A 13,429-nucleotide genomic window follows, 5' to 3' on the forward strand; every position below is an offset into this window, starting at 1 on the left:
CAAACATAGACAAACATAAAGCATCAAATTTGAAAAATAGAAAAATAAGAACAAGGAAATCAAAGAACGGGTCCACCTTAGTGAGTGCGGCTAGTTCTTCCTCTTGAAGATCCAATGGAATGCCTGAGCTCCTCTATGTCTCTTCCTTGCCTTTGTTGCTCCTCCCTCATAGCTCTTTGATCTTCTCTAATCTCATGGAGAATGATGGAGTGCTCTTGGTGCTCCACCCTTAGTTGGTCCATGTTGTAACTAAAGCCTTCCAAAGAGGTGTTGAGTTGCTCCCAATAGTTGTGTGGAGGAAAATGCATCCCTTGAGGCATCTCAGGGATTTCTTGATGAGGAATTTCCTCATGCTCTTGTTGAGGTCCATGAGTGGGCTCTCTTGTTTGCTCCATCCTCTTTTTAGTGATGGGCTTGTCCTCTTCAATGAGGATGTCTCCTTCTATGTCACTCCTAGCCAAATTGCATAGGTGACAAATGAGATGAGGAGAGGCTAACCTTGCCAAAGTGGAGGACTTGTCAGCCACCTTGTAGAGTTCTAGAGGTATGATCTCATGAACTTCCACTTCCTCCCCAATCATGATACTATAGATCATGATGGCCTGATCCACAGTTACTTCGGATCGGTTACTAGTAGGAATGATGGAGCGTTGGATGAACTCTAACCATTCTCTAGCCACAGGCTTAGGGTCTGGACTTCTCAGTTGAACCGGCTTGCCTCTTGAGTCTCTTTTCCATTGAGCTCCTTCCACACATATGTCCATGAGGAGTTGTTCTAACCTTTGATCAAAGTTGACCCTTCTAGTGTAGGAGCATGCATTTTTTTGCATCATTGGCAAGTTGAATGCCAACCTTCCATTTTCTGGATAAAATCTAAGTATTTCCCCCAAACCATTGTAAGCCAATTCTTTGGATTCGGGTTCATACTTTGATCATGGTTCCTAGTGATCCATACATTGGCATAGAACTCTTGAACTATTAAGATTTTGACTTGTTGAATGGGGTTGGTGAGAACTTCCCAACCTCTTCTTCGGATCTCATGTCGGATCTCCGGATACTCATTCTTCTTGAGCATGAAAGGAACCTCAAGGATCACTTTCTACTTGGCCAAAAATTCATAGAAGTGGTCTTGATGGACCTTTGAGATGAATCTCTCCATCTCCCATGACTCAGAGGTGGAAGCTTTTGCCTTTCCTTTCCTTTTTCTAGAGGTTTATCAGGCCTTAGGTGCCATAAATGGTTATGGAAAACAAAAAACAATGCTTTTACCACACCAAACTTAAAAGGTTTGCTTGTCCTCGAGCATAAGAAGAAAGAAAGAGTGGCAAGAAGAAGAAAATGGAGGAGATGGAGGAAGAGATAGGTTCGGCCAAGGGGGTAAGAGAGTGGTTGTAATGTGTGAAAATGAAGGAGTGAAGAGGGATATTTATAGGGAAAGAGAGGGAGAGTGGCCAAATGGAATTGGGTGGGTTTGGGAGGGAAAAGTGATTGAATTTGAAAGTGAGGTAGGTGGGGTTTTTGGGGAAGAGGGATTGAGGTGATTGGTGAAGAGAATATAGGGAAGAGAATAGGATTTGATAGGTGACTGGTGTTTTGGGTAGAGTGTTATAGAGATGTGTAAGGGAGGAGAGAGAGGTGGGGTAGGTGGGATCCTGTGGGGTCTACAGATCCTGAGGGGTCAAGGACTTCTCATCTTACTCTATTTAGGCATGCAAAAATGCCCTTAGAGTGCAATTCTAGCGTTTAACGCCAGATTGCTGCTTGTTTCTAGCGTTAAACGCCAGCTTTTATACCTTTCCTGGTGTTTAACGCCAAGCTGTAGCCTGTTTCTGGCATTAAACGCCAGTCTGGTGCCTATTTCTGGCGTTAAATGCCCAGAATGGTGCCAGACTGGGCGTTTAACGCCCATCCTGCTACCTTTACTGGTGTTTAAACTCTAGTAAGTTCTTCCTCCAGGGTGTGCTGTTTGTAATGCTGTTTTTTTTATTTTGCTTTGATTTTTGCAGTTGTTTTTATGACTCCACATGATCATCAACCTAAAGAAATCATAAAATAACATAGATAAATAAAATTTGGTTGCCTCCCAATAAGTGCTTCTTTAATGTCAATAGCTTGACAGTGGGCTCTCATGGAGCCTCACAGATATTCAGAGCATGGTTGGAGCCTCCCAACACCAAACTTAGAGTTTGGTTGTGGCCTCTCAACACCAAACTTAGAGTTTGGTTGTGGCCTCCCAACACCAAACTTAGAGTTTGAATGTGGGGGCTTTGTTTGACTCTGTATTCAGAGAAGTTTTTTATGCTTCTTCTCCATGTGTACTGGTGCGCGAAATTGTGAACAATACTTTTCACAACTCTCATAATCCCCGGTCATGAACCCCAAAAACTTGGTGTTCAATACCATGGCATTACACAACTTCGCACAACTAACCAGCAAGTGCACTGGGTCGTCCAAGTAATAAACCTTACGCGAGTAAGGGTCGATCCCACGGAGATTGTTAGTATTGAAGCAAGCTATGGTCATCTTGTAAATCTTAGTCAGGCAAACTCAAATGGTAATGGTGATGAACGAAAATAACAAAAAGGTAAAGATAGAGATACTTATGTAATTCATTGGTAGGAACTTCAGATAAGCGCATGAAGATGCCTTCCCTTCCGTCTCTCTGCTTTCCTACTGTCTTCATCCAATCCTTCTTATTCCTTTCCATGGCAAGCTTGTGTAGGGTTTCACCGTTGTCAATGGCTACCTCCCATCCTCTCAGTGAAAATGATTGCATATGCTCTGTCACAGCACGCGGAATTCAGCTGTCGGTTCTCGGTCAGGCCGGAATAGAATCCATCGATTCTTTTGCGTCTGTCACTAACGCCCCGCCTGCTAGGAGTTTGAAGCACGTCACAGTCATTCAATCATTGAATCCTACTCAGAATACCACAGACAAGGTTAGACCTTCCGGATTCTCTTGAATGCCGCCATCAGTTCTTGCCTATACCACGAAGACTCTGATCTCACGGAATGGTTGGCTCGTTTGTCAGACGAGCACTCGGTTGTCAGGCGATCAACCATGCATCGTGCAATCAGGAATCCAAGAGATATTCACCCAATCGAAGGTAGAACAGAGGTGGTTGTCAATCACATGTTCATAGGTGAGAATGATGATGAGTGTCACGGATCATCACATTCATCAAGTTGAAGAACAAGTGATATCTTAGAACAAGAACAAGCGGAATTGAATGGAAGAACAATAGTAATTGCATTAAAACTCGAGGTACAGCAGAGCTCCACACCTTAATCTATGGTGTGTAGAAACTCCACCGTTGAAAATACATAAGCATAAGGTCTAGGCATGGCCGAATGGCCAGCCTCCCAATGATCTAAGATAGCATAGAATGAAGATAGCTACCCAGATTCGATCTAAGAACTAGATGTCCAAAGATGAAAATACAATAGTAAAAGGTCCTACTTATAGAGAACTAGTAGCCTAGGGTGTACAGAGATGAGTAAATGACATAAAAATCCACTTCCGGGCCCACTTGGTGTGTGCTTGGGCTGAGCATTGAAGCATTTTCGTGTAGAGACTCTTCTTGGAGTTAAACGCCAGCTTTTATGCCAGTTTGGGCGTTTAACTCCCATTTGGGTGCCAGTTCCAGCGTTTAACGCTGGGATTTCTGAGGGTGACTTTGAACGCCGGTTTGGGCCATCAAATCTTGGGCAAAGTATGGACTATTATATATTGCTGGAAAGCCCAGGATGTCTACTTTCCAACACCGTTGAGAGCGCGCCAATTGGGCTTCTGTAGCTCTAGAAAATCCACTTCGAGTGCAGGGAGGTCAGAATCCAACAGCATCTGCAGTCCTTTTTGGTCTCTGAATCAGATTTTTGCTCAGGTCCCTCAATTTCAGCCAGAAAATACCTGAAATCACAGAAAAACACACAAACTCATAGTAAAGTCCAGAAAAGTGAATTTTAACTAAAAACTAATAAAAATATACTAAAAACTAACTATATCATACCAAAAACATACTAAAAACAATGCCAAAAAGCATACAAATTATCCGCTCATCATGTACAGAAGGACAACCTTGAGTCTTGAACACAAGGTAGTCCTCATTCAATTGAAGGACCAACTCTCCTCTGTCAACATCAATCACAGCTTTTACTGTAGCTAGGAAAGGTCTGCCAAGGATGATGGATTCATCCTCATCTTTCCCAGTGTCTAGGATTATAAAACCAGCAGGGATGTAAAGGCCTTCAACCTTCACTAGCACGTCCTCTACTAGTCCATAAGCTTGTTTCATTGATTTGTCTACCATCTCTAGTGAGATTCTTGCAACTTGAACTTTAAAGATTCCCAGTTTCTCCATTACAGAGAGTGGCATGAGGTTATGCCTGACCCCAGGTCACACAGAGCCTTCTCAAAGGTCATGGTGCCTATGGTACAAGGTATTAAGAACCTTCCGGGATCCTCTTTCTTTTGAGGTAATGTCTGCCTAATCAAGTTATTCAGTTCATTGATGAGCAAGGGGGTTCATCCACCCAAGTCTCATTACCAAATAACTTGGAATTTAGCTTTATGATTGCTTCAAGGTACTTAGCAACTTGCTCTTCAGTAATATCTTCATCCTCTTCAAATGAGGAATAGTCATCTGAGCTTATGAATGGTAGAAGTAGGTTCAATAGAATCTCTATGATCTCTAGATGAGCCTCAGATTCCTTAGGTTCCTCAATTGGGAAATCCTTTTTGTCCAGAGGATGTCCGATGAGGTCTTCCTCACTGGGATTCACGTCCTCCTTCTCCTCTCTAGGTTCGGCCACACCATGTAAGGTTATGGCCTTGCACTCTCTTTTTGGATTCTCTTCTGTATTGCTTGGGAGAGTACTATGAGGAGTTTCAGTGACTCTTTTACTCAGCTGGTCCACTTGTGCCTCCAAGTTTCTAATGGAGGACCTTGTTTCATTCATGAAACTGAGAGTGGACTTAGATAGATCAGAGACTATATTTGCTAAGCTAGATGGGTTCTGCTCAGAATTCTCTATCTATTGCTGAGAGGATGATGGAAAAGGCTTGCCATTACTAAACCTGTTTCTTCCACCATTATTATTGTTAAAGCCTTGTTGAGGCTTTTGTTGATCCTTCTATGAGAAATTTGGATGATTGCTCCATGATAGATTATTGGTGTTTTCATAGGCTTCACCCATGTAATTCACCTCTGCCATTGCAGGGTTCTCAAGATCATAAGCTTCTTCTTCAGAAGATGCTTCTTTAGTATTGTTGGATGCATTTTGCAATACATTCAGACTCTGAGAAATCATATTGACTTGTTGAGTCAACATTTTGTTTTAAGCCAATATGTCATTCAGAGCATCAATTTCAAGAGCTCTCTTCCTCTGAGGCGTCCCATTACTCACAGTATTCCTTTCAGAGGGGTACATGAACTGGTTATTTGCAACCATTTCAATGAGTTCCTGAGCTTCTGCAAGCATTTTCTTTAGGTGAATAGATCCACCTGCAGAATGGTCCAATGACATCTTAGACAATTCAGACAGACCATCATAGAATATATCGAGGATGGTCCATTCTGAGAGCATGTCAGAAGGACACTTTTTGGTCAGTTGCTTGTATCTTTCCCAAGCTTCATAGAGGGATTCACCTTCTTTCTGCCTGAAGGTTTTAACATCCACTCTTAGCTTGCTCAGCTTTGAGAAGGAAAGAATTTGGCTAAGAAAGCTGTGACCAGCTTATCCCTAGAGTTCAGGCTATCTCTAGGTTGAGAGTCCAACCATATTCTAGCTCTGTCTCTTACAGCAAAAGGGAAAAGCATAAGCTTATAGACCTCAGAATTAGCTCCATTGGTCTTAACAGTATCACAAATTTGCAAGAATTCAGTTAAGAACTGAAAAGGATCTTCTGATGGAAGTCCATAAAACTTGCAATTCTGTTGCATTAGAGAAACTAATTGAGGCTTTAGCTCAAAGTTGTTTGCTCCAATGGCAGGGATTGAGATGCTTCTTCCATGGAAGTTGGAATTTGGTGCCGTGAAGTCACCAAGCATCTTCCTTGCATTGTTGTTGGGTTCGTTCATTACTTCTTTTTCGAGATTCTTGGTAAAGTTTTCTCTGGATTATTGTGCTTTAGCTTCTCTTAGCTTCTTCTTCTGAGTCCTTTCAGGTTCAGGATCTACTTCAACAAGAATGTCCTTGTCCTTGCTCCTGCTCATATGAAAAAGAAGAGGACAAAAAAGGAAGTGGAATCCTCTATATCACAGTATAGAGATTCCTTTATGTAAGTAGAAGAAGAAAAGATTAGAAGAATGATGTAAAGAGAAGAGATAAAGAATTCGAACACAGAGAGGGGGAGAGGGTTCGAATTATAAGTAGAAGAGAAGTGTGTTAGTGATTAAATAAATAGATAGAAGAAGATGAGAGAGAGTTTTCGAAAATAATTAAAGGAAAAAGGAAAATATTTTTGTTTTTATTTTAAAATTTTGTTAGAATTTGAAAATTAAGAGAAGAAAAAGAATAAAATTTAAATTTAAAACAATTAGTTGATTAAAAAGAATTTTGAAAAAAAATTAATGATTTTCGAAAATTAGAGAGAGAAAAGTAGTTAGGTGGTTTTGAAAAAGATAAGAAATAGTAAAATAAACAAAAAGTCAATTAGTTAATTGAAAAAGATTTGAAAATCAATTTTGAAAAGAGAAGAAGTTAGAAAAGATTTTTGAAATCAAAATAAACAAAAAAAAGATATGATTAAAAAGATATGATTGAAATTTATTTTAAAAAAGATTTGAAAAGGGAATTAAAAAGATTTGATTTTTAAAATTAAAGTTGATGACTTGACTAACAAGAAACTAAAAGATATGATTTTAGAATTTTAAACATTGAGCCTTTCTTAATAGGCAAGTCACAAACTTGAAATTTTTTTTGAATAAAAACATTAATGTTAGTAAAGATTTTCGAAAATTTGAAGTAAAAATAAGAAAAAGATTTTGAAAAGTTTTGAAAAAGATTTTTGAAAATTTTCGAAAAACAAAGGAAAAAAATGAAAAAGATTTGATTTTGAAAAAGATTTTGAAAAGATAAATTTTTGAAATTAAAATCTTGACTTGACTAACAAGAAATAACTTATTTTAAAAATTTTGACTAAGTCAACCCAAAGATTTCGAAATTTATGAGTGAAATAAGGAAAATAGATTTTTTGATTTTTTTGAATTTAATGAGGAAAGAGAAAAACCACAAAATGACTCAACACATAAAAATTTTGGATTAAAACAAATGATGCATGCAACAACACTATGAATGTCAAGATGAACACCAAGAACACTTTGAAGATCATGATGAACATCAAGAACTTATTTTTGAAAATTTTTCAAGAAAGGAAAAACATGCAAGACACCAAAGTTAGAGATTTTACATGTTTAGACACTATGGATTCAAAAATGCATATGAAAAATAACAAAAGACACAAAACAAGAAAATATGAAGATCAAACAAGGAGACTCGTTAAGAACAACTTGAAGATCATGAAGAATGCAATGCATGAATTTTTGAATTTTTTTATAGAAAAATTAAAACATGCAATTGACACCAAACTTAAAAATTGACATGAGGCTCAAACAAGAAACACAAAATATTTTATTGGTTTTTAGGATTTTATAAATTTTTTTGGATTTTTTGAAAATTATTTTTAGAAAAAACGAAAAAGAAGAAAAATGTTGAAAGATTTTTGAAAACTTTTTGAAAATAAAATAATGGTTAAAACAAGAAGAAAATTACCTAATTTGAGCAACAAGATGAACCGTCAGTTGTCCAAACTCGAACAATCCCCGGCAACAGCCCCAAAAACATGGTGCACGAAATTGTGATCTCAATGGCGCCAACAACTCGGTACGCACAATTGTATTCTCAACTCTTTTTCACAACTTCGCACCACTAACCAGCAAGTGCACTGGGTCGTCCAAGTAATAAACCTTACGTGAGTAAGGGTCGATCCCACGGAGATTGTTGGCTTGAAGCAAGCTATGGTCATCTTCTAAATCTCAGTCAGGCGGATGCAAATGGTTATGGAGTTTTGATAATTAAAAGATAAATAAATATAAAATAAAGATAGAGATACTTATGTAATTCATTGGTGGGAATTTTAGATAACCGTATGCAGATGCGTTATTCCTTCTGGATCTCCGCTTTCCTACTGTCCTCATTCAATCATTCATACTCCTTTCCATGGCAAGCTGTATGTAGGGGGATCACCGTTGTCAATGGCTACCGTCCATCCTCTCAGTCAAAATGGTGCAACTATAGGTTACATATGGCTAATCATCTGTCGGTTCATACTTGTGTCGGAATAAGATCCAATGATCCTTTTGCGTCTGTCACTACGCCTAACAGTTGTAACATCCCGCATTTTTGAAAATATAATTATAAATAAATTGTGATTTTATTTTATTAAGTTTAAACTTTATAATTTTAAAAATTAATTTATTAGAAATAATTAAGTAGATTCGGAGGTAATTTCATTTTAAACCAATTAAGATTCTTAAGTAATTTTATATAATGGAATATTTTGTATAATTTTAGTAATTGAAAAATAAGAAAGAATTGTATGATTTAATTTAAGTAACTTTTATTCTTAAAAGGTTACGATTTATTTTATTAATTTGATATCTTATTTTATAAATCAATTAAGAATAATTAAATTAGTTTTATTAATATTTGGAGTTAAGTTAATTAAAATTTTTGTATAAATTTTATAATTGGTTATTTTATATAATTTCAAATTAGAATTCAGTAATGGAAGTGTTATATAATTAAATTTAAGAAATTTCTATTATGAATAAATTATGATTTATTTTATTAGTTTGAGCTCTTAGAGATTAATTTACTAGAAAATGATTAAATTGATTTTATAAATACTTTGGGCTTAAATTAATTAAGGTTTATGTACAATCTTTACTATAATTAGTTATTTTATATAAATTAGAATTAAAGTTTTGGTAATAGGAAGTAATGAAAAATTATATCGTATAATCTAAATAATTGATATTTTCGAATTTAAACCATATTTTATAAAATGTGATTAGTATATTTACTTTATGATTTAAATTATAAATAATTATTTGAGCTTGTTAATAGATTGATAGATAAAATCTTATGCGTTTTAAAAGTAATATTTATAGCATTATATTTGAATTCTAAATTGTTATCCTATCATAAATGTTTTATAAAATTGTTATATTACTTATGTATACATATATTATCCTAATATTACAAATCCCTAATTCATATACTAAATCCCTAAATCTACAATCAAAAAGGTAAAGAAAGGGAATGGGGAGCTCGAGGGGGAGACAGAAGGGAAGAAAGAAGGAAATAAAAAATAGAGGGAGAGGGTGAGGGAACAGAGGAAGAAGAGGGAGAAGTGGATCGTCATCGGGGGAGGAGGAGACTGCCGCCATTGTGAGCCATCATTGCACGTTGCCGTCGAGTACACGGACCAGAGGGAGATGCGAGCAGTGACCGAGAGGAAGCTCCGTCCTCGTTGCCGTTCCATAGTCGCTGTTGAAGCCAACCTCGTTGTCGTTGGAGAAGCTGCGCATTTAGCCGAATCGTCGCTGCTGAACCGCTGCTGTGCCGCCATCAAGTCTGAGTTGAGGAAAGGAGACGTGGAGTCGGCGTCGCCCAGAGAGAAATGCGAATGGCGAGGAGAAGCAAAACGCATGGTGGGGAGGCTTTCCTTGCCGCTGCCGCCACTGGAATCATGAACCAAGGTGGAGGAGAAGGCCGTCTTCCCCATTGCTGCTATAATCGTCCGTGCTGCTACCGGTGCTTCTTTGTTCTGTTATTCCTTTCTAATTCTTGTAAGACATTCTTGTTCTGAACCTCCACTTGACATTCTTGTTTATTCCGCTGCCATTTTATTAGCCTTACTCTTGTTCCAATTTAATTTATCCCCTGTTCCACCCTTGAATTTCCAGAATTATTATTCTACCCAATATGAATTCATTGTTTTGCTCACTGTCGTGGCCAACTCGCGTTGCTGCTGCCCTGTCAAAGCTGTTGTGAGTGTTGCTAACATTGGCGGATAAGGGATGAAGGAGCTGCTGCATTTTGGGTGCAGCCTAACCGGTCATCCCACCATAATTCCGTCTTCAGTTTTTGTGAAATTTGATATCCAGGTAGGGGGTTTAAAACGATTTCAATTTAAGAATGCCCGCAAGGTTTATTGAGTAAATTACAAATAGTCTTAATTGTTGCGAGTGATTAATTGATGATATGAATGCTAAGTTGTGCTTGTGAAGTGTAATTGGAATTATTGATAGTGATATTGATTGGTTGTGTGAATATTGAATTGTGGCTGAAATTGTGATTGGAATGGTTAAGATTGTGATTTGGAATTGTTGATTGGTGATATTGATTGATTATGTAGATTGGGAATAGTTTGATCACTTATTGTTGAGAATTACTGAATTTTAATGGGTAATGTTGGATTTGTTGCTGTTGAGCTATTATTTGGTATATTGTAATGTTAATGAGCTTGGTTGGTGGTTGATTTGGAATTGGTTTTGAGGGGTATTGAAGGGTTGGATTTTGAATACTAAATGGATTGCTGAAAATCAGGTTCTCTTGAAATTAAACGGCAACTTTGAAAGTGAATCAGTGACTCTATAGTGACTGAAATGATAAGAATTTTAGTGTTAAGTAAATTATATTAAGTGTAATTGTGAAAACTCAGTTTTGAAGGTTTCGTATCAACTAGAGAATTAGTTATGATTTTTCAAAGTTGAATTCTAAAATCTGATTTTCTGCATAATTTCTAAACTGAGTCAGCAACTTTGAAAAGCTATAACTAATTCTGTGATTATCGGAATTGCGTGAAACCAAGTCCGGATTAAGCTTGGGAATATAGAGAGCTGGACTGGTGAATTTGAGACTTTTTCATTTAGTTTATGATTTATGGTGAATTTTTGAATTATGGATGTCAAATCTGGTTTTTCTGCAGAACGTTTAACACTGCAGCAAATTGTTCCCTCTATTGGAATTTCTCCAGTTTGAATTTTGAAATGGAACCAATTTTAAATGAAACTCTGGTCCTAATACTTTAATTTCATAAAACTTTAGAATTGTTAGAGTTATGGTTTTAAAGATTTAGATTTTTAAAGTAAGATGTATTATGCATTAAAAGTCAGGTTTTGTTTTCTAAGTCAGTAATTTTGAGACTTTATAATTTTTAATTCTGGAATGATCTTGAAATGCAACCAATTGGAGGTGAAATTTGAGTATGTTTAGTACATATGATTCAAATTTTAGGGTTTTCCATGTTTTAATAAGTGAGTTATGGGACTTGGAAGAGGTTGTGTTTAATGATTTGTAAAACAGAATTCTGCAGAAAATTTCCTAACTTCCAAGCTACGTAACTCCTTCATTAAAAATGGTATGAGCCTGAAACCAATTGAGTAAGAAATTTGGATAAGTTAGATTTAACCACATTAGATTTGAAGGTGTTTGGATTCAATTTGGATTTTATATGAAATTTCGAATGTTGTATGCTGCTGCTATTTTCTGGATTTAAATCACTGCAGAGCAGTCAAGATTTTGCTTATATTCCTGAAGTTAGAGTCAACAAAAAATTATGATTTTTTGTTTAATAGAAAGCTTAATCCGAGACGGTCACATGGATATAAAGTTTGCGTAATTCCGAATTCATTTGATATTTTAAAAACAAAATGAAAATTAGGCTGCCAAGTTGTGTTGGTAATTATTTTGGATATGGAATTTAAGAAATAGATTTTCTATTATCAAATGTTTTTGAGAATATATTGCTGTGGCAATTGCTGAAAGAGGCCGACAAAATGTTGAGAAAGAAAGAACCCGTAAGGGTGGCTAAGTCCTATTTTTAAAGGAGACTATGTCCAAATTTTTATAAAAGTATAAGGACTTAATCAAAATCAATATTTAAGGCTTATTTAATGATAAAAGCTTCAATGATTCTTTGAAAAAGAGATTATTTGGTATACGAGATTGTTGGCAAGGGCGTGGGTCTTGTCTCGCTTGCGTATTTGCAATTATGAAAGAAAAAGGAAAGATGTAAAGTTTGTATAGTAAGATTGAACAGAGAAAGAAAGTGGTACTGCATAAGAATGTGAAAGTGATGATGAATAATTAGAATGATAATGAATGATGGTAATGAGAATGATTATGTGATGATCTGCTTCGTTGAGGCAGTCAGATAGATAGTGGTGCGACCACTGAGAACGTTTTCCTACGGTACAGATCCATATTTTATTTCTGTAAGGTAGAGGGGTTATTTCCTGCTACAGAAGTACTGTGACCACCTGTTCGATTTCTGTAGTGGCAGAGGGATTATTTTCTGTATACAGAAGGTGTGTCGGCATACATCTCTGCAGTGGCAGATGTGTTATTTCCTACGTGCAGTGGACCCTATGGTGGCAGAGGGGTTATTTCCTGTACACAGGGGTATAGCCAACAGGAAAGCCATATCCGGCTAGTAATGCTGGGTTACGTCGGGAGCGGGTAGAAAATGACAGATGAGCTCATTACATGCACTAGGACTAGACATTCATCATATGCATCTATGTGACATTATTTGGGTGTGTATTTTGTAATTGGTTTGCCTAAATGAATAATTCTGATAACTACTAATTGCTACACTTGATATAATTGCTCTTGATTGTGTTTGAACCTCATTATTTGTGTTTGTAATTTATTGGCTGGATTGTGGTGAATTGGGTGTTGGTTGAATTGCTTGGGCCTGAGGCCGTGATGGGATTGTGTTTGAGGTTTAGTAAGTATGAAATATTGAGTTGGTTCAGCATAGACTTAATAAACGTATGCTTGAAACAGATTAGTCATTCATACGCTCTAGGAAAACTTTTAAGATTTTTATAAAGGAAAATATGGGTTTAGAATTTTGAATAATTAGCTGATGCTTTATAAGGTTTTGGATTTTTGAATGTTATGTCGTTGGTTTTCAAAATAAATGGTTGATAAGGCAAGTAAAGATCGCTGCAAATGAAAACAATTTCTTTTAAATATTTCTGAATGGAATTAACTATTTGCGTTTTATTCTTTACTTTCACGGCATTCTCGACCTCTACTGAGAACATGTGGTTTGGTTCTCACCCCCAAGTTTTCCACCCTTCCAGTGACACAGGTTTGAAGACGCAATTTGAAGCTGCGAGCAATTAGTAGGTTTCCTTTATGGTTTTAATTGCTTTTATAGAGTCCCCTCGCTATTGTCCATTGAGATTTTTATTTCATATAGAGGGGTAGGTTTGGTATATTATATTTGAGTTTCATTTGGTTTCTTTTGTATAAGAATTATTATCAATAATATTTATGTGATTATTATTATTTGTAAACGTTTGAATTATGACTTTAATGAAATAAAAAATTTTTTGGAATTTTCTTAAAA

General features: G+C 36.5%; 1 long non-coding RNA gene across 1 annotated transcript; it reads left to right on the plus strand.

Annotated features, from left to right (window-relative positions):
• The first annotated feature begins 9,267 nt into the window (after positions 1 to 9,267).
• LOC140184438 (uncharacterized) lies at positions 9,268 to 13,429 on the plus strand. The gene is made up of 3 exons (XR_011881137.1): positions 9,268 to 9,854; positions 9,972 to 10,172; positions 13,161 to 13,429. It is a non-coding gene; the product is annotated as an uncharacterized lncRNA (long non-coding RNA).

This window comes from Arachis hypogaea, chromosome 4 (assembly GCF_003086295.3).
Source record: "Arachis hypogaea cultivar Tifrunner chromosome 4, arahy.Tifrunner.gnm2.J5K5, whole genome shotgun sequence".
NCBI lineage: Eukaryota > Viridiplantae > Streptophyta > Magnoliopsida > Fabales > Fabaceae > Arachis > Arachis hypogaea.